General features: G+C 45.6%; 1 protein-coding gene across 2 annotated transcripts in view; it reads left to right on the forward strand.

The window, feature by feature from the left end:
* Positions 1–235: 235 nt before the first annotated feature.
* Positions 236–19,895, forward strand: part of LOC143765009 (uncharacterized) — a 34,900-nt gene continuing 15,240 nt past the window's right edge. Inside the window, exon 1 of one of the 2 annotated variants that reach the window (XM_077251215.1) lies at positions 236–498. The gene's annotated coding sequence lies outside the window, so the exon portion shown is untranslated. The remainder of the gene's footprint in view (positions 499–19,895) is intronic. The other variant, XM_077251214.1, reaches the window with a different exon arrangement.

Genomic DNA, 19,895 nt, shown 5'->3' on the forward strand with positions numbered 1-19,895 from the left:
GTCAAGGGGAATCCAGATCGCCAGACTGGCCATCAGCACACACTTCTTGAAGAGTTTTACGGTGCAGCACTGACACTAGTTACACACAAGGCACCTGGTGGCCATACAGGGCAGGCAGCTGTACCAGGACTCTTGGGATGAATGAGATGGGCAGCATTAGAGGAGTACAGGTGGTCTGTAGTAACAGCGCCCCTGCTGTCTGGAGGCTGCAGCCCTCCTCACCAATGCTGGTGGGTAATGAGTGCTGCCAGTGCCCTGAGCTGCAGGCGCCTAGTGCTACCGGTTACCACCACCCCCAGCACTCCTCACGGCTTCCCGCCCGCCCTCTGCCAGGGATTTCTGGAGAAACTGTCCATCCACCACACAGCTGAGCTCTCCTCCTCCAGCCGTACAGTCCGGCTCCTCCCACACGTGACTGATCACATGGGCACGACGTCATCGGAAGGTCCTTTACCCTGTGCAAGTTAGCTTCTAGCGAATTAGTGCTGCTTGTGGTAGGTACGGCTCCCATCTATGTCATTATGTAGCCAGTCATATCATGGGTACACGTCCGGCTATAGCGCAGTATATCTAATGCTTTCTCCCCCTTGTATACAGTACCTCTCTACTGAGATCACCTTGTTCTCACCGGTGTACAGGCCTCCCCTGCCCCTCATATATACAGAACGATTGTGCTTTCCTTCATATATACAGAATCACTTTGCAATGTCCTTATGTATATGTCTTCTTGTATAAGGGCTGCGTCCCCTAACATATAGGACCCCTCCGCTGCATCCCCTCGTGTACAGGACCCCTCCACTGTGTCCCCTCGCGTACAGGACCCCTCCGCTGCATCCCCTCATGTACAGGACCCCTCCACTGTGTCCCCTAACATATAGGACCCCTCCGCTGCATCCCCTCATGTACAGGACCCCTCCACTGTGTCCCCTCGCGTACAGGACCCCTCCGCTGCATCCCCTCATGTACAGGACCCCTCCACTGTGTCCCCTAACATATAGGACCCCTCCGCTGCATCCCCTCGTGTACAGGACCCCTCCACTGTGTCCCCTCGCGTACAGGACCCCTCCGCTGCATCCCCTCATGTACAGGACCCCTCCACTGTGTCCCCTAACATATAGGACCCCTCCGCTGCATCCCCTCGTGTACAGGACCCCTCCACTGTGTCCCCTCGCATACAGGACCCCTCCGCTGCATCCCCTCATGTACAGGACCCCTCCACTGTGTCCCCTAACATACAGGACCCCTCCGCTGCATCCCCTCGTGTACAGGACCCCTCCACTGTGTCCCCTCGCATACAGGACCCCTCTGCTGCATCCCCTCATGTACAGGACCCCTCCACTGTGTCCCCTCGCGTACAGGACCCCTCCACTGTGTCCCCTCGTGTACAGGACCCCTCCACTGGGGCCCCTCACGTACAGGACCCCTCCGCAAAATCCCCTCGCCTACAGGTTCACTCCGCTACGTCCCTTCACTTAAAGGACCCCTCCGCTGGCTGCTTCCCTTCGGGTCATTCCATGTCAAGTGAACCAATGATTTTTACCACTATATTTTTAATTCTTTTGAGATTTTGTTATTTGGTAATAGTGTGTCAGAGAATGCAAAATGTGAAGAAAAAAAAAATTCTAGATTTTTTTTTTTATTTTTTATTGATTTTCAAAGTTCGGAAAAAGTGCGAATTTCGGTGTTGCCTGCCTTTACATTTCTCCCCATAACTCAGGCTAGAAAAGAGATAGAGAAACAAAATAAACACCATTCTACTCAGAACTGTACAGGCTTTCGCCAGATATGTCACAAGAATATCTTTGATAATATTTTACCTATGCGAACGCAAACTTTAAACCGCATTTCCGAAAAAAACGTTTAATTTAAAAATTTCAAAAACTGCACATGTGCCTGCTATACTCCTATTCACATCTGTACCAAAATACAAGATGGGATCATGATGGGATCATATTTTAAAAAATAAAACTATTACAGTGTCAGTTCAAAAATCTTGATTTCAGGTCTGTTCAGCCTGTGGTGTAGATGTGTGGCGTCCATATTTACCAAATAATCCATGATTGTTAGATATTACGGTATTATTTTATTATGTTAGAGCTTAGAAGCAGGAGAGGACAGAGGAGAAGCTTTGTTAGGGCTGAGAATGACCAGGGGTAGACGGTGAATGCAGAGCAGATGACAGGCCGGCAGCTCGCGCCTCCAGAGGCCATATTCACACCAAATCTTAACACCGATGCAACTCCTCAAATGGAGGGAGAAAAATACTCTTAACATCCAGTTCATGTATTGTACAAACCAGGACTACGAAGAGGAGGAGAGTTTGTTATAGGAAGCAGAACCCATCACAGGGACTCAGCAATACCGGACTGTCATCCCATGTAGTGGAAATAAAGACAGTGACGTCCATGACGTGGTAGAAGGCTGCACAAGATCGGCCATGGATGACACAACTGGCTATGTGACCTGTGAATATGGTCAGCGCTGGCGGCTACTGGACTCTCCAAAGATTGTGAAAATGAAGACGTAGAAGTGACTTTTCTGCACCTTCTGGTCCAGCGCCGTCCTTTGTGTATCCAAGAAAATCAGACATTGTAAAAGTGAACAAAAATCAGATATAACTCAGGTGGAGCCGAGCACCATGACAGCCGCACATACTCTGACCCAGAAGGAAACGGCCATTGCTAGTGAGCGCTTATGGGCAAGATGACATTTCATCCACTAGAAGGGACACATTGATGATAAAAGGCCAGTGTAAAAACCTACTATTAATTGTTTGATTAGTTCATATTTTATAGAACGAGGATTTAACTACTGTACTATTCTTCTTAAACACTTCAGAAATGACATGTTTAGTGATATAGTAGAAAAAAAATTGTTCCATGTATAAATAGGTGGTGGAAATATTGGTTCTTTTAATCTTGTTTTTAACATATAATTAGGACGAGACTGTATTTAGAAAATCACACTTGAGGATATGATCACCTTTTTTCTTTTGGCTTGTTCAATGAATTCAGGTTGAAAATGCAGAGCAAGTTATGATGATTAAGATGTATTTATTCTGGCACTTTGGTATTTGTTTTTTGTGTTACTTTATTGTTACATATAAATGTTGAATGCAGTAAGTTGTAATTTGAAAAGAAAAAAGGAAGAAACTCACACAAACATAAAATCAGATGATGCAAGGCTTAAAAAAAAAAATACAAATGTGATAGATCCCAAGTTGAATCCCTGTACAAATATAAACAAGGACACAAGTAACACACATGCATGTTTTCACAATTTTAAAACATACGTTTTTTTCAGAATTGCACATCAAAATATTTAATTTGATTTCTCCAAAAGAAAATATAAAGAAACATAGTCTTGTGACATATCAAATGAAAGCCGGTACCGTTCTGAGAAAAATAATGCCTCTCCCACCTCTTTATCTTAATTCTAGCCTGAGATATGATAAAAAATGTAAAGCCATACCAGGCCAAAATCCATGCTTTTTCAAAACTTTAAAAATCTGTAAAAAATTAACTGATGAAGAAAAAAATTCTAAACTTTTAATTTGTAATTAACTAAAGTTGTACTTCATAAAAACAAAAAATAAAAAAAATCTAAAGACGTCAGGTAAAAAAAATATTCATATTTGGATCACTTGATATGGAATGACCCCTTCGCGAAAAGGACCCCTCCGCTGTGTCCCTTCGTGTGCAGGACCCCTCCGCTGCGTCCCCTCGCCTACAGGTTCCCTCCGCTACGTCCCTTCACGTAAAGGACCCCTCCGCTGGCTGCTTCCCTTCGCGAAAAGGACCCCTCCGCTGTGTCCCTTCGTGTGCAGGACCCCTCCGCTGCATCCCCTTGCCTACAGGTTCCCTTCGCTGCTTTCCTTCGCGAACAGGACCCCTCCGCTGTGTCCCTTCGTGTGCAGGACCCCTCCGCTGCATCCCCTCGCCTACAGGTTCCCTTCGCTGCTTTCCTTCGCGAACAGGACCCCTCCGCTGTGTCCCTTCGTGTGCAGGACCCCTCCGCTGCGTCCCCTCGCCTACAGGTTCCCTGTTGTGAATTTGCTTTTGCTCCCTCTAGTGGTTACTATTTTTTTGACTCTGGTTTTTCTGTCATTCCTTTTATCCGCACCTGGGTCGTTAGTTAGGGGTGTTGCTATATAAGCTCCCTGGACCTTCAGTTCAATGCCTGGCAACGTAGTTATCAGAGCTAGTCTGCTGTGCTCTTGTCTACTGATCCTGGTTCCAGTTATATCAGCTAAGTCTGCCTTTTGCTTTTTGCTATTTGTTTTGGTTTTGTATTTTTGTCCAGCTTGTTCCAAATCTAAATCCTGACCTTTGTAGGAAGCTCTAGGGGGCTGGTGTTCTCCCCCCGGACCGTTAGACGGTTCGGGGGTTCTTGAATTTCCAGTGTGGATTTTGATAGGGTTTTTGTTGACCATATAAGTTACCTTTCTTTATTCTGCTATCAGTAAGCGGGCCTCTCTGTGCTAAACCTGGTTCATTTCTGTGTTTGTCATTTCCTCTTACCTCACCGTCATTATTTGTGGGGGGCTTCTATCCAGCTTTGGGGTCCCCTTCTCTGGAGGCAAGAAAGGTCTTTGTTTTCCTCTACTAGGGGTAGCTAGATTCTCCGGCTGGCGCGTGTCATCTAGAATCAACGTAGGAATGATCCCCGGCTACTTCTAGTGTTGGCGTTAGGAGTAGATATATGGTCAACCCAGTTACCACTGCCCTATGAGCTGGATTTTTGTATTCTGCAGACTTCCACGTTCCTCTGAGACCCTCGCCATTGGGGTCATAACAGTTTGCCAGGCCAGTATTAAATGTTTAATGCATTGCAGAAGAGGGATTATAAGAAAGAAGATTCTGAGTTTTTTTTTTCTTTTTCCCCTTTACCTCAGAGTGGCTATGCTTGCTGCAGACATGAATGTCCAGACCTTGATTACAAGTGTGGACCAGCTGGCTACTCGTGTGCAGGGCATACAAGACTATGTTATCAGAAATCCTAGGTCCGAACCTAAAATACCGATTCCTGAACTGTTTTCCGGAGACAGGTTTAAGTTTAGGAATTTCGTGAATAATTGTAAATTGTTTTTGTCCCTGAGACCCTGTTCATCTGGAGATTCTGCTCAGCAAGTAAAGATTGTTATTTCGTTCTTACGGGGCGACCCTCAGGATTGGGCTTTTTCGCTGGCGCCAGGAGATCCGGCATTGGCTGATCTTGATGCGTTTTTTCTGGCGCTCGGTTTACTTTATGAGGAACCCAATCTTGAGATTCAGGCAGAAAAGGCCTTGCTGGCTATGTCTCAGGGGCAGGACGAGGCTGAAGTGTATTGCCAAAAATTTCGGAAATGGTCCGTGCTGACACATTGGAACGAGTGTGCACTGGCCGCTAATTTTAGAAATGGCCTTTCTGAAGCCATTAAGAATGTTATGGTGGGTTTTCCCATTCCCACAGGTCTGAATGATACTATGGCACTGGCTATTCAAATTGACCGGCGGTTACGGGAGCGCAAAACCGCAAATTCCCTCATGGTGTTGTCTGAACAGACACCTAATTCGGTGCAATGTGATAGAAAAACCGCAAATTCCCTCATGGTGTTGTCTGAACAGACACCTGATTTAATGCAATGTGATAGAATCCTGACTAGAAATGAGCGGAAAATTCATAGACGCCGGAATGGCTTGTGCTACTACTGTGGTGATTCTACACATGTTATCTCAGCATGCTCTAAACGTATAGCTAAGGTTGTTAGTCCTGTCACCGTTGGTAATTTGCAACCTAAATTTATTCTGTCTGTAACTTTGATTTGCTCACTGTCATCTTATCCTGTCATGGCGTTTGTAGATTCAGGTGCTGCCCTGAGTCTCATGGATCTCTCATTTGCTAAGCGCTGTGGTTTTACTCTTGAACCATTAGAAAATCCTATTCCTCTTAGGGGTATTGATGCTACACCATTGGCAGCAAATAAACCGCAGTATTGGACACAGGTTACCATGTGCATGACTCCTGAACACCGCGAGGTGATACGTTTCCTGGTTTTACATAAAATGCATGATTTGGTTGTTTTAGGGCTGCCATGGTTACAGACCCATAATCCAGTCCTGGACTGGAAGGCTATGTCAGTCTCAAGTTGGGGCTGTTGTGGTATTCATGGGGATTCCCTGCCTGTGTCTATTGCTTCTTCTACGCCTTCGGAAGTTCCGGAGTATTTGTCTGATTATCAGGATGTCTTCAGTGAGTCTGAGTCCAGTGCACTGCCTCCTCATAGGGACTGTGACTGTGCTATAGATTTGATCCCAGGCAGTAAATTTCCTAAGGGAAGACTGTTTAATCTGTCGGTACCTGAACATACCGCTATGCGTTCATATATCAAGGAGTCTCTGGAGAAAGGACATATTCGTCCGTCTTCTTCCCCTCTTGGTGCGGGATTCTTTTTTGTGGCAAAAAAGGACGGATCTTTGAGACCTTGTATTGATTATCGGCTTTTAAATAAGATCACTGTCAAATTTCAGTATCCTTTACCGCTGTTGTCTGACTTGTTTGCCCGGATTAAGGGTGCCAAGTGGTTCACCAAGATAGACCTTCGTGGTGCGTACAACCTTGTGCGCATTAAGCAAGGTGATGAATGGAAAACCGCATTCAATACGCCCGAAGGTCATTTTGAGTACTTGGTGATGCCTTTTGGGCTCTCCAATGCGCCTTCAGTTTTTCAGTCCTTTATGCATGACATTTTCCGGAAGTATCTGGATAAATTTTTGATTGTTTATCTGGATGATATTTTGGTTTTTTCTGATAATTGGGATTCGCATGTGGAGCAGGTCAGGTTGGTCTTTAAAATTTTGCGTGAAAATTCTTTGTTTGTCAAGGGCTCAAAGTGTCTCTTTGGTGTACAGAAGGTTCCCTTTTTGGGGTTCATTTTTTCCCCTTCTGCTGTGGAGATGGACCCAGTCAAGGTACGAGCTATTCTTGATTGGACTCAGCCCTCGTCAGTTAAGAGTCTTCAGAAGTTCTTGGGCTTCGCTAACTTCTACCATCGTTTTATCGCTAATTTTTCTAGCATTGTGAAACCTTTGACGGATATGACCAAGAAGGGCTCCGATGTAGCTAACTGGGCTCCTGCAGCCGTGGAGGCTTTCCAGGAGTTGAAACGCCGGTTTACTTCGGCGCCTGTTTTGTGCCAGCCTGACGTCTCACTTCCCTTTCAGGTTGAGGTGGATGCTTCGGAGATTGGGGCAGGGGCCGTTTTGTCGCAGAGAGGCCCTGGTTGCTCTGTTATGAAACCTTGTGCCTTTTTCTCTAGGAAGTTTTCGCCTGCCGAGCGAAATTATGATGTGGGCAATCGGGAGTTGTTGGCCATGAAATGGGCATTTGAGGAGTGGCGTCATTGGCTCGAGGGTGCTAAGCATCGTGTGGTGGTCTTGACTGATCACAAAAATCTGATGTATCTCGAGTCTGCTAAACGCCTTAATCCGAGACAGGCCCGCTGGTCATTGTTTTTCTCCCGCTTTGATTTTGTTGTCTCGTATTTACCAGGTTCAAAGAATGTGAAGGCCGATGCTCTTTCTAGGAGCTTTGTGCCTGATGCTCCTGGAGTCGCTGATCCTGTTGGTATTCTTAAAGATGGAGTTATCTTGTCAGCTATTTCTCCGGATCTGCGACGTGTGTTGCAGAGATTTCAGGCTGATAGGCCTGAGTCTTGTCCACCTGACAGACTGTTTGTCCCGGATAAGTGGACCAGCAGAGTCATTTCCGAGGTTCATTCCTCGGTGTTGGCAGGTCACCCGGGAATCTTTGGCACCAGAGATCTGGTGGCCAGGTCCTTTTGGTGGCCTTCCTTGTCAAGGGATGTGCGGTCATTTGTGCAGTCCTGTGGGATTTGTGCTCGAGCTAAGCCTTGCTGTTCTCGTGCCAGCGGTTTGCTCTTGCCCTTGCCTGTCCCGAAGAGACCTTGGACACATATCTCCATGGATTTCATTTCTGATCTTCCGCTATCTCAGGGCATGTCCGTTATCTGGGTGATATGTGATCGCTTCTCCAAGATGGTCCATTTGGTTCCTTTGCCTAAGCTGCCTTCCTCTTCCGATCTGGTTCCTGTGTTTTTCCAGAACGTGGTTCGTTTGCACGGCATCCCTGAGAATATTGTGTCAGACAGAGGATCCCAGTTCGTTTCCAGGTTCTGGCGATCCTTTTGTAGTAGGATGGGCATTGATTTGTCGTTTTCGTCTGCTTTCCATCCTCAGACTAATGGACAGACGGAGCGAACCAATCAGACTTTGGAGGCTTATTTGAGGTGTTTTGTCTCTGCTGATCAGGACGATTGGGTGACATTCTTGCCGTTGGCTGAGTTTGCCCTTAATAATCGGGCTAGTTCCGCCACCTTGGTTTCGCCTTTTTTCTGCAACTCTGGTTTCCATCCTCGCTTTTCTTCGGGTCATGTGGAGCCTTCTGACTGTCCTGGGGTGGATTCTGTGGTGGATAGGTTGCAGCAGATCTGGAATCATGTGGTGGACAACTTGAAGTTGTCACAGGAGAAGGCTCAGCGCTTTGCCAACCGCCGCCGCGGTGTGGGTCCCCGACTACGCGTTGGGGATTTGGTGTGGCTTTCTTCCCGCTTTGTTCCTATGAAGGTCTCCTCTCCCAAATTTAAACCTCGTTTTATTGGGCCTTACAAGATATTGGAAATCCTTAATCCTGTATCTTTTCGTCTGGATCTTCCTGTGTCGTTTGCTATTCACAATGTATTTCATAGGTCCTTGTTGCGGCGGTACATTGTGCCTGTAGTTCCTTCTGCTGAGCCTCCTGCTCCGGTGTTGGTTGAGGGCGAGTTGGAGTACGTGGTGGAGAAGATCTTGGATTCTCGCCTCTCCAGGCGGAGGCTTCAGTACCTGGTCAAGTGGAAGGGCTATGGTCAGGAGGATAATTCCTGGGTGGTCGCCTCTGATGTTCATGCGGCCGATTTAGTTCGTGCCTTTCATGCCGCTCGTCCTGATCGCCCTGGTGGTCGTGGTGAGGGTTCGGTGACCCCTCACTAAGGGGGGGGTACTGTTGTGAATTTGCTTTTGCTCCCTCTAGTGGTTACTAGTTTTTTGACTCTGGTTTTTCTGTCATTCCTTTTATCCGCACCTGGGTCGTTAGTTAGGGGTGTTGCTATATAAGCTCCCTGGACCTTCAGTTCAATGCCTGGCAACGTAGTTATCAGAGCTAGTCTGCTGTGCTCTTGTCTACTGATCCTGGTTCCAGTTATATCAGCTAAGTCTGCCTTTTGCTTTTTGCTATTTGTTTTGGTTTTGTATTTTTGTCCAGCTTGTTCCAAATCTAAATCCTGACCTTTGTAGGAAGCTCTAGGGGGCTGGTGTTCTCCCCCCGGACCGTTAGACGGTTCGGGGGTTCTTGAATTTCCAGTGTGGATTTTGATAGGGTTTTTGTTGACCATATAAGTTACCTTTCTTTATTCTGCTATCAGTAAGCGGGCCTCTCTGTGCTAAACCTGGTTCATTTCTGTGTTTGTCATTTCCTCTTACCTCACCGTCATTATTTGTGGGGGGCTTCTATCCAGCTTTGGGGTCCCCTTCTCTGGAGGCAAGAAAGGTCTTTGTTTTCCTCTACTAGGGGTAGCTAGATTCTCCGGCTGGCGCGTGTCATCTAGAATCAACGTAGGAATGATCCCCGGCTACTTCTAGTGTTGGCGTTAGGAGTAGATATATGGTCAACCCAGTTACCACTGCCCTATGAGCTGGATTTTTGTATTCTGCAGACTTCCACGTTCCTCTGAGACCCTCGCCATTGGGGTCATAACAGTTCCCTCCGCTACGTCCCTTCACGTAAAGGACCCCTCCGCTGGCTGCTTCCCTTCGCGAAAAGGACCCCTCCGCTGTGTCCCTTCGTGTGCAGGACCCCTCCGCTGCATCCCCTTGCCTACAGGTTCCCTTCGCTGCTTTCCTTCGCGAACAGGACCCCTCCGCTGTGTCCCTTCGTGTGCAGGACCCCTCCGCTGCATCCCCTCGCCTACAGGTTCCCTTCGCTGCTTTCCTTCGCGAACAGGACCCCTCCGCTGTGTCCCTTCATGTGCAGGACCCCTCCGCTGCGTCCCCTCGCCTACAGGTTCCCTTCGCTGCTTTCCTTCGCGAACAGGACCCCTCAGCTGTGTCCCTTCGCGTACAGGACCCCTCTGTTGCTCCCATTTACATTATCATTCTGATGTCAACATACAGTGGCTTGCAAAAGTATTCAACCCCCTTGGCTTTTTACCTATTTTGTTACATTACAAACTGTGCTTAAATAGTTTTGTAATCCAGTTTGGGTGTGATGCATCAGTGCTAAATAGTCTAAACTGGTGAAGGGAAGTGAGAAAAATATAGGTATAAATAAAGTTTATGGGCTCAAATAATTAAAAATTGGCATGAGCATATGTATTCACCCCTTTTACTATGAAGTGTCTAAAAAGTAATAACCTTCATAAGTCACATGGTCTGTCAGTATATACTGTACACATCTTTTCTGAAAGGCTGTATCACCATTAAGCAACAGGCACCACTATCCAAACAACACCATGAAGACCAAGGAGATCTCCAAACAAAGTTGTTGAGAAGTACAAATCAGGGTTGGGTTATAAAAAATACTGCAATCCCTGATGATCCCCCGAAGCACCATCAAATCCATTATCATCAAGTGGAAAGAACATAGTACCATAACAAACTTGCCAAGAGAGGGCCACCCACCAAAACGCTCATCTCAGGCAACGAGGGCATTAATCAGAAAGGCAGCACAGAGACCCAAGCAGAAACTGGAATGTCTGTCCATGCAACCAGAATACAACCCCTGGCAAAAATTATGGAATCACCGGCCTTGGAGGGTGTTCATTCAGTTGTTTAATTTTGTGTAAAAAAAAAAGCAGATCACAGACATGGCACAAAACTAAAGTCATTTCAAATGGCAACTTTCTGGCTTTGAGAAACACTAAAAGAAATCAAGAACAAAAAATGTGGTAGTCAGTAATGGTTACTTTTTTTTTAACCAAGCATAGGGGGAAAATTATGGAATCACTCAATTATGAGGGAAAAAACTATGGAATCATGAAAAACAAACAAAAATACACTCCAAAACATCACTAGTATTTTTTTGCACCACCTTTGGCTTTTATAACAGCTTGCCGTCTCCGAGGCATGGACTTAATGAGTGCCAAACAGTACTCTTCATCAATCTGGCTCCAACTTTCTCTGATTGCTGTTGCCAGATCAGCTTTGCAGGTTGGAGCCTTGTCATGGACCATTTTCTTCAACTTGCACCAAAGATTTTCAATTGGATTGAGATCTGGACTATTTGCAGGCCATGACATTGACCTTATGTGTTGTGAATTTGGATTCTGGGCTCCCCCGGTGGCCGCTTGTGGAATTGGACTTGTCATCCTCTTTCCTGTTTCACCTGGTTCCATCAGTAGTGGGTGTCGCTATTTAAGCTCATTTCTCTGGTGGTTTCTTGCCGGTCAACAATGTTATCTGATGCCTCTCAGTGCTTGTTCCTGCTTCTAGACAACTACTAGATAAGTTGGACTTTTGTCCATGTTTTGTTTTGCCTATTTGTTCCAGTTCACAGCTGAAGTTTTGTTACTGTGTCTGGAAAGCTCTCGTTGATCAGGGATTGCTACTCTGGCGTTATGAGTTAATGCCAGAGTTTAAGGTAATCTCTGGATGGTGTTTTGTTAGTGTTTTTCTGCTGACCATGAAAGTATACTATCTGTCTTCTGCTATCTAGTAAGCGGACCTCAAATTTGCTAAGACTATTTTCCTGCTGCGTTTGTTGTTTCATCTGAACTCACAGTCATTATATGTGGGGGGCTACTGTCTTCTTTGGAATATTTCTCTAGAGGTGAGCCAGGTCTTATATTTCCCTCTGCTAGCTATTTAGGTCTTAGGCCAGAGCTGGGCATCTAGCTATAAATAGGAAATGCTACCTGGCTATTTCTAGTTGCGCGGCAGGCTTAGTTCATGGTCAGTATAGTTCCATCTTCCGAGAGCTTGTCCCTCTATAGGCTTGCTATGATCTCTGCCTGCAGAGATCATGACAGTTTGACCGGCCAATAAAGTGTTAAAGACCCAGGTTGAGAAAGGAGAGTCATAAGAAGTCTGCTGGAATTTTTTTTTTTTTTTTTTTTCCTCCAGTCTGCCTTGCTGCAGTCTTTTTTCTCTCTCTCCTCCTAATCTCTGTATGGCTCTGTGTGCACCTGACAATAATGGATCTTCAGAGTGTAACTGCGGGTTTGAATAATCTCATCACGAAAGTACAAAATTTACAAGATTTTGTGGTACATGCTCCGGTATCTGAGCCGAGAATTTCTTTGCCGGAGTTTTTCACAGGGAATAGAGCTAGCTTCCAGAATTTCCGAAATAATTGTAAGCTTTATTTTTCCCTGAAGTCTCGTTCAGCTGGAGACCCTGCTCAGCAGGTTAGGATTGTGATTTCCTTGCTCAGGGGTGACCCTCAAGATTGGGCCTTCTCATTGCCAGCAGGGGATCCTGCGTTGCGCGATGTGGATGCGTTTTTTCTGGCCTTGGGCTTGCTTTATGAGGAACCTCATTTGGAACTTCAGGCAGAAAAAACTTTGATGGCACTATCTCAGGGGCAAGACGAAGCTGAAGTTTACTGCCAAAAATTCCGTAAATGGTCTGTGCTGACTCAGTGGAATGAGTGCGCCTTGGCGGCAACTTTCAGAGAGGGTCTCTCTGATGCCGTTAAGGATGTTATGGTGGGGTTCCCTGTGCCTACAGGTCTGAATGAGTCCATGACAATGGCTATTCAGATTGATAGGCGTCTGCGGGAGCGCAAACCGGTGCACCATCTGGCGGTGTCTATGGAAAAGACGCCAGAAAGTATGCAGTGTGATAGAATTCTGTCCAGGAGCGAGCGACAGAATTTTAGACGGAAGAATGGATTGTGTTTCTATTGTGGGGATTCTACTCATGTTATATCAGCATGCTCTAGGCGTACAAAGAAGCTTGATAAGTCTGTTTCCATTGGCACCATTCAGTCTAAGTTTATTTTGTCTGTAACCCTGATTTGCTCTTTGTCATCCATTGCTACGGACGCCTATGTTGACTCTGGCGCCGCTCTGAGTCTTATGGATTGGTCCTTTGCCAATCGTTGTGGTTTTGATTTAGAGCCTTTGGAGACTCTTATTCCTCTGAAGGGGATTGACTCCACCCCATTGGCTAATAATAAACCACAATACTGGACACAAGTAACCATGCGTATCAATCCGGATCACCAGGAGATTATTCGTTTCCTGGTGCTGTATAATTTACATGACGATTTGGTACTGGGATTGCCATGGTTGCAGTCTCACAATCCAGTCTTGGACTGGAGAGCAATGTCTGTGTTGAGCTGGGGATGTAAGGGTATTCATGGGGACTTACCTTTGGTTTCTATTTCTTCGTCCATTCCCTCTGAAGTCCCTGAGTTCCTCTCTGATTATCAAGACGTCTTTGACGAACCCAAGCTTGGGTCGTTACCTCCGCACCGTGAGTGCGATTGTGCCATAGATTTGATACCGGGTTGTAAATATCCAAAGGGTCGTTTGTTTAATCTGTCTGTGCCGGAACATGCTGCTATGCGGGAATATATAAAGGAGTCTTTGGAAAAGGGACATATTCGTCCATCTTCTTCTCCCTTGGGAGCTGGGTTTTTCTTTGTCTCAAAAAAAGACGGCTCTTTGAGACCATGTATTGATTATCGGCTTCTGAATAAGATCACTGTTAAGTATCAATACCCATTGCCATTGCTTACTGATTTGTTTGCTCGTATAGAGGGGGCTAAGTGGTTCTCTAAAATTGATCTTCGTGGGGCGTATAATTTGGTGCGGATCAGGCAGGGGGATGAGTGGAAGACCGCATTTAATACGCCCGAGGGCCACTTTGAGTATTTGGTCATGCCTTTTGGTCTTTCTAATGCCCCTTCAGTTTTCCAGTCTTTTATGCATGATATTTTCCGCGATTTTCTGGATAAATTTATGATAATATATCTGGATGATATTCTGATTTTTTCTGATGACTGGGACTCTCATGTCCAGCAGGTCAGGAGAGTTTTTCAGGTTCTGCGGTCTAATTCTTTATGTGTGAAGGGGTCTAAGTGCGTTTTTGGGGTCCAGAAAATTTCCTTTTTGGGGTATATTTTTTCTCCCTCTTCCATTGAGATGGATCCCGTCAAGGTGCAAGCTATTTGTGACTGGACTCAGCCCTCCTCTCTTAAGGGTCTTCAGAGATTTTTGGGCTTTGCCAATTTTTACCGCCGATTTATTGCTGGTTTTTCGGATGTCGTTAAACCACTTACTGATTTGACCAGACAAGGCGCTGATGTTGCTAATTGGTCCCCTCATGCTGTAGAGGCCTTTCAGGAGCTTAAGCGCCGTTTTGCCTCTGCCCCTGTGTTGCGTCAGCCTGATGTGAATCTGCCTTTTCAGGTTGAGGTTGACGCTTCGGAGATCGGAGCTGGGGCAGTGTTGTCGCAGAAAGGTTCCGACTGCTCCGTCATTAGGCCTTGTGCCTTCTTTTCTCGCAAATTTTCGCCCGCAGAGCGGAATTATGATGTTGGGAATCGGGAGCTTTTGGCCATGAAGTGGGCGTTTGAGGAGTGGCGCCATTGGCTCGAGGGGGCTAGGCATCAGGTGGTGGTATTGACTGACCACAAAAATTTGATTTATCTTGAGACTGCCAGGCGCCTGAATCCTAGACAGGCGCGCTGGTCTTTATTTTTTTCTCGCTTTAATTTTGTGGTGTCATACCTACCGGGTTCTAAGAATGTTAAGGCAGATGCCCTTTCTAGGAGTTTTGACCCGGACTCTCCTGGTAATTCTGAACCCACAGGTATCCTTAGGGAGGGAGTAATTTTGTCGGCCGTTTCTCCTGATCTGCGGCGGTCCTTGCAAGAGTTTCAGGCGGATAGACCGGATCGTTGTCCGCCTGATAGACTGTTTGTTCCGGATGATTGGACCAGTAGAGTCATCTCTGAGGTACATTCTTCTGCATTGGCAGGTCATCCCGGAATTTTTGGTACCAGGGATTTGGTGGCAAGATCCTTCTGGTGGCCTTCCCTGTCACGAGATGTGCGAGTCTTTGTGCAGTCATGTGACATTTGTGCTCGGGCCAAGTCTTGTAGTTCTCGGGCTAGCGGACTGTTGTTGCCCTTGCCTATTCCTAAGAGGCCTTGGACACACATCTCGATGGATTTTATTTCTGATCTGCCTGTTTCCCAGAAGATGTCTGTCATCTGGGTGGTCTGTGACCGTTTCTCTAAAATGGTCCATTTGGTTCCTCTGCCCAAGTTGCCTTCTTCTTCTGAGTTGGTTCCTCTGTTTTTTCAGAATGTTGTCCGATTGCACGGTATTCCTGAGAATATCGTTTCTGACAGAGGTACCCAATTTGTGTCTAGATTTTGGCGGGCATTCTGTGCTAGGATGGGCATAGATTTGTCTTTTTCATCTGCTTTTCACCCTCAGACTAATGGCCAGACCGAGCGGACTAATCAGACCCTGGAGACATATCTGAGGTGTTTCGTCTCTGCCGACCAGGATGATTGGGTTGCTTTTTTGCCATTGGCAGAGTTCGCCCTCAATAATCGGGCCAGCTCTTCCACCTTGGTGTCCCCGTTTTTCTGTAATTCGGGGTTTCACCCTCGATTTTCCTCCGGTCAGGTGGAATCCTCGGATTGTCCTGGAGTGGATGCGGTGGTGGAGAGATTGCATCACATCTGGGGGCAGGTTATGGACAATTTGAAGTTGTCCCAGGAGAAGACTCAGCGTTTTGCCAACCGTCATCGTCGTGTTGGTTCTCGGCTTTGTGTTGGAGATTTGGTGTGGTTGTCTTCTCGTTTTGTCCCTATGAGGGTCTCTTCTCCTAAGTTTAAACCTCGGTTCATCGGCCCTTATAGAATATTGGAGATTCTTAATCCTGTTTCTTTCCGTTTGGACCTCCCTGCGTCCTTTTCCATTCATAACGTTTTTCATCGGTCGTTATTGCGCAGGTATGAGGTACCTGTTGTGCCTTCAGTTGAGCCTCCTGCTCCGGTGTTGGTTGAGGGTGAGTTGGAGTACGTTGTGGAGAAAATTCTGGACTCTCGTGTTTCCAGACGGAGACTCCAGTATCTGGTCAACTGGAAGGGTTACGGCCAGGAGGATAATTCTTGGGTCAATGCATCTGATGTTCATGCTTCTGATCTTGTTCGTGCCTTCCATAGGGCTCATCCTGGTCGCCCTGGTGGATCTGGTGAGGGTTCGGTGCCCCCTCCTTGAGGGGGGGGTACTGTTGTGAATTTGGATTCTGGGCTCCCCCGGTGGCCGCTTGTGGAATTGGACTTGTCATCCTCTTTCCTGTTTCACCTGGTTCCATCAGTAGTGGGTGTCGCTATTTAAGCTCATTTCTCTGGTGGTTTCTTGCCGGTCAACAATGTTATCTGATGCCTCTCAGTGCTTGTTCCTGCTTCTAGACAACTACTAGATAAGTTGGACTTTTGTCCATGTTTTGTTTTGCCTATTTGTTCCAGTTCACAGCTGAAGTTTTGTTACTGTGTCTGGAAAGCTCTCGTTGATCAGGGATTGCTACTCTGGCGTTATGAGTTAATGCCAGAGTTTAAGGTAATCTCTGGATGGTGTTTTGTTAGTGTTTTTCTGCTGACCATGAAAGTATACTATCTGTCTTCTGCTATCTAGTAAGCGGACCTCAAATTTGCTAAGACTATTTTCCTGCTGCGTTTGTTGTTTCATCTGAACTCACAGTCATTATATGTGGGGGGCTACTGTCTTCTTTGGAATATTTCTCTAGAGGTGAGCCAGGTCTTATATTTCCCTCTGCTAGCTATTTAGGTCTTAGGCCAGAGCTGGGCATCTAGCTATAAATAGGAAATGCTACCTGGCTATTTCTAGTTGCGCGGCAGGCTTAGTTCATGGTCAGTATAGTTCCATCTTCCGAGAGCTTGTCCCTCTATAGGCTTGCTATGATCTCTGCCTGCAGAGATCATGACACTTATGTGTCTTTTTTCAAATAATGTTTTCACAGTTTTTGCTCTATGGCAGGATGCATTATCATCTTGAGAAATGATTTCATCATCCCCAAACATCCTTTCATTTGATGGGATAAGAAAAGTGTCCAAAATATCAACATAAACTTGTGCATTTATTGAAGATGTAATGACAGCCATCTCCCCAGTGCCTTACCTGACATGCAGCCCCATATCATCAATGACTGTGGAAATTTGCATGTTCTCTTCAGGCCGTCATCTTTATAAATCTCATTGGAACGGCACCAAACAAAAGTTCCAGCATCATCACCTTGCCCAATGCAGATTCGCGATTCATCACTGAATATGACTTTCATCCAGTCATCCACAGTCCACGATTGCTTTTCCTTAGCCCATTGTAACCTTGTTTTTTTCTATTTAGGTGTTAATGATGGCTTTCGTTTAGCTTTTCTGTATGTAAATCCCATTTCCTTTAGGCGGTTTATTACAGTTCGGTCACAGACGCTGACTCCAGTTTCCACCCATTCGTTCCTCATTTGTTTTGTTGTGCATTCCCTGTTTTGGAGACATATTGCTTGAAGTTTCCAGTCTTGACACTTTGATGTCTACCTTGGTCTTCCGGTATGTTTGCCTTTAACAACCTTCCCATGTTGTTTGTATTTGGTAAAGATTTTAGACACAGCTGACTGTGAACAACCAACATCTTTTGCAACATTGTTTTAATTGACAGCTCTTGTGTTGGAACCATTATTCATGTCAGTCCACTTTGTGCAACAGCTCTCCAAGGTGTGATCACTCCTTTTTAGATGCAGACTAACGAGCAGATCTAATTTGATGCAGGTGTTATTTTTGGGAATGAAAATTTACAGGGTGATTCCATAATTTTTCCCCTCATAATTGAGCGACTCCATAATTTTACCCTTATGCTTGGTTAAAAAAAGTAACCATTACTGACTACTACATTTTTTGTTCTTGATTTCTTGTAGTGTTTCTTAAAGCCAGAAAGGTGCCATTTGAAATTACTTTAGTCTTGTACCATGTCTGTGATCTGATTTTTTTCTACAAAATTAAACAACTAATGAACATCCTCCAAGGCCGGTGATTCCATAGTTTTTGCCAAGGGTTGTAAGCTGTACACTTGATAGAGATGGCCTTTATGGAAGAGAGGGTAGAAAAAAAAGCCTTACACACAAAAATTGTAAGGCTCGTTTTGAGTTTGCCAAAAGACGTGGGAGACTCCCCAAATGCATGAAGGAAGGTGCTGGGGTCAGATGAGATCAAAATTTAAATTTTTGGCCATCAAGGTAAATGCTATCTATAGTTCCAAACTAACACAGCTCATTACCCCAAGAACATCATCCCCACAGTGAAACGTAGTGGTGGCAACATCATGCTGTGATGTTTTTCGGTAGCAGAGACATGGAAAATGGTCCGAGTCGAGGAGAAGATGGATAGTGTGAAATACCGGGATATTCTTGGGCAAAACCTGTTTCAGTCTGTCAATGATTTGAGACTGGGATGCAGGTTCAGCTTCAAACAAGACAATGATCCAAAGCATACAGCTAAAGCAACACTCGAGTGAGTTAAGGGGAAACGTGTAAACGTTTTGGAGTGGCCTAGACAAAGCTCAGACCTTAATCCAATTGAGACTCTGTTTTCAGACTAGAAAATTGCTGTTCACCAGAGGAAAGTGTCTAACTTGAAGGAGCTGTAGCAGTTTTGCCTAAAGAGGAATAGACAAAAACTCAAGTGGCAAAATGTGTAGAGTTCATAGAGACTCATGCAAAGCAACCTGCAGCTGTACAAAGTACTGACTTTATGGGGGAGGGGTGAATATTTATGCACACTGAAGTTTTCAGTTATTTTGTTCTATTTGTTGTTTGCTTCACAACAAAAAGAAAACCAAATTAATCACAGTTGAGGCATGTTCTTTACATGAACTGATGCAAACTATAAAAAAAAAAACAGTGAAACTCCAGGTTGTGAGGTAGCAAAATGTTGTGAATTCTGCTTTTGGGTTCCCTCCGGTGGTGGTAAGTGGTAATGCAGTTGTCCCTGGGTTTCAGTCCTGGTCAGGTGTTTCTGCTGATTGCAGTTCTGACTGGGGTATTTAGGTGTGCAGGATTCATTAGTCCTTGCCAGTTGTCAATTGTTGTTGGGAGGTGTTGGACCTCTGCCTGGTTCCTCCTGCCTTTCTGCCAAATCAGCAAAGATAAGTGTCTGGTTTTTTTTTTCTGTGGCACACATGCTGTGTGCTTCATGATTCAGTGCTATTCTTTTGTGTTTTCTTGTCCAGCTTAGATTGTGTCAGTATTTTCTCAGTCTTGTTGGATTCTCTGGGGTTGCAGATATTCATTCCACGTCTTGAGTTAGATTGTGGAATTTTTTGTATTATCTGCTGTGGATATTTTTTGAAAGGTTTTAATACTGACCGCCTAGTATTCTGTCCTATCCTTTCCTATTTAGCTAGAGTGGCCTCTTTTGCTAAATCTTGTTTTCTGCCTGCGTGTGTCTTTTCTTCTCCTACTCACAGTCAATATTCGTGGGGGCTGCCTATCCTTTGGGGTTCTGCTCTGAGGCAAGGTAGTATTCCTATTTCCATCTATAGGGGTATTTAGTCCTCTGGCTGTGTCGAGGTGTCTAGGGTTTGTTAGGCACACCCCACGGCTACTTCTAGTTGCGGTGTTAGTTCAGGATCTGCGGTCAGTATAGTTTCCACCTACTCCAGAGAAAGTTTCATGCGGCTCCAAGGTCACCGGATCATAACAGCAAAAGACCAAAAATGCCAAGTGGGTGAACAGTTTCCCAAGCCACTGTATATACAGGATGCTTGTTCTCACCCATAAAGACCTCCCATGTCACTCATATTTCAGTGTCTTCACTGCCACCCCCAG

Source organism: Ranitomeya variabilis, chromosome 4 (assembly GCF_051348905.1).
Source record: "Ranitomeya variabilis isolate aRanVar5 chromosome 4, aRanVar5.hap1, whole genome shotgun sequence".
NCBI classification, from domain to species: domain Eukaryota; kingdom Metazoa; phylum Chordata; class Amphibia; order Anura; family Dendrobatidae; genus Ranitomeya; species Ranitomeya variabilis.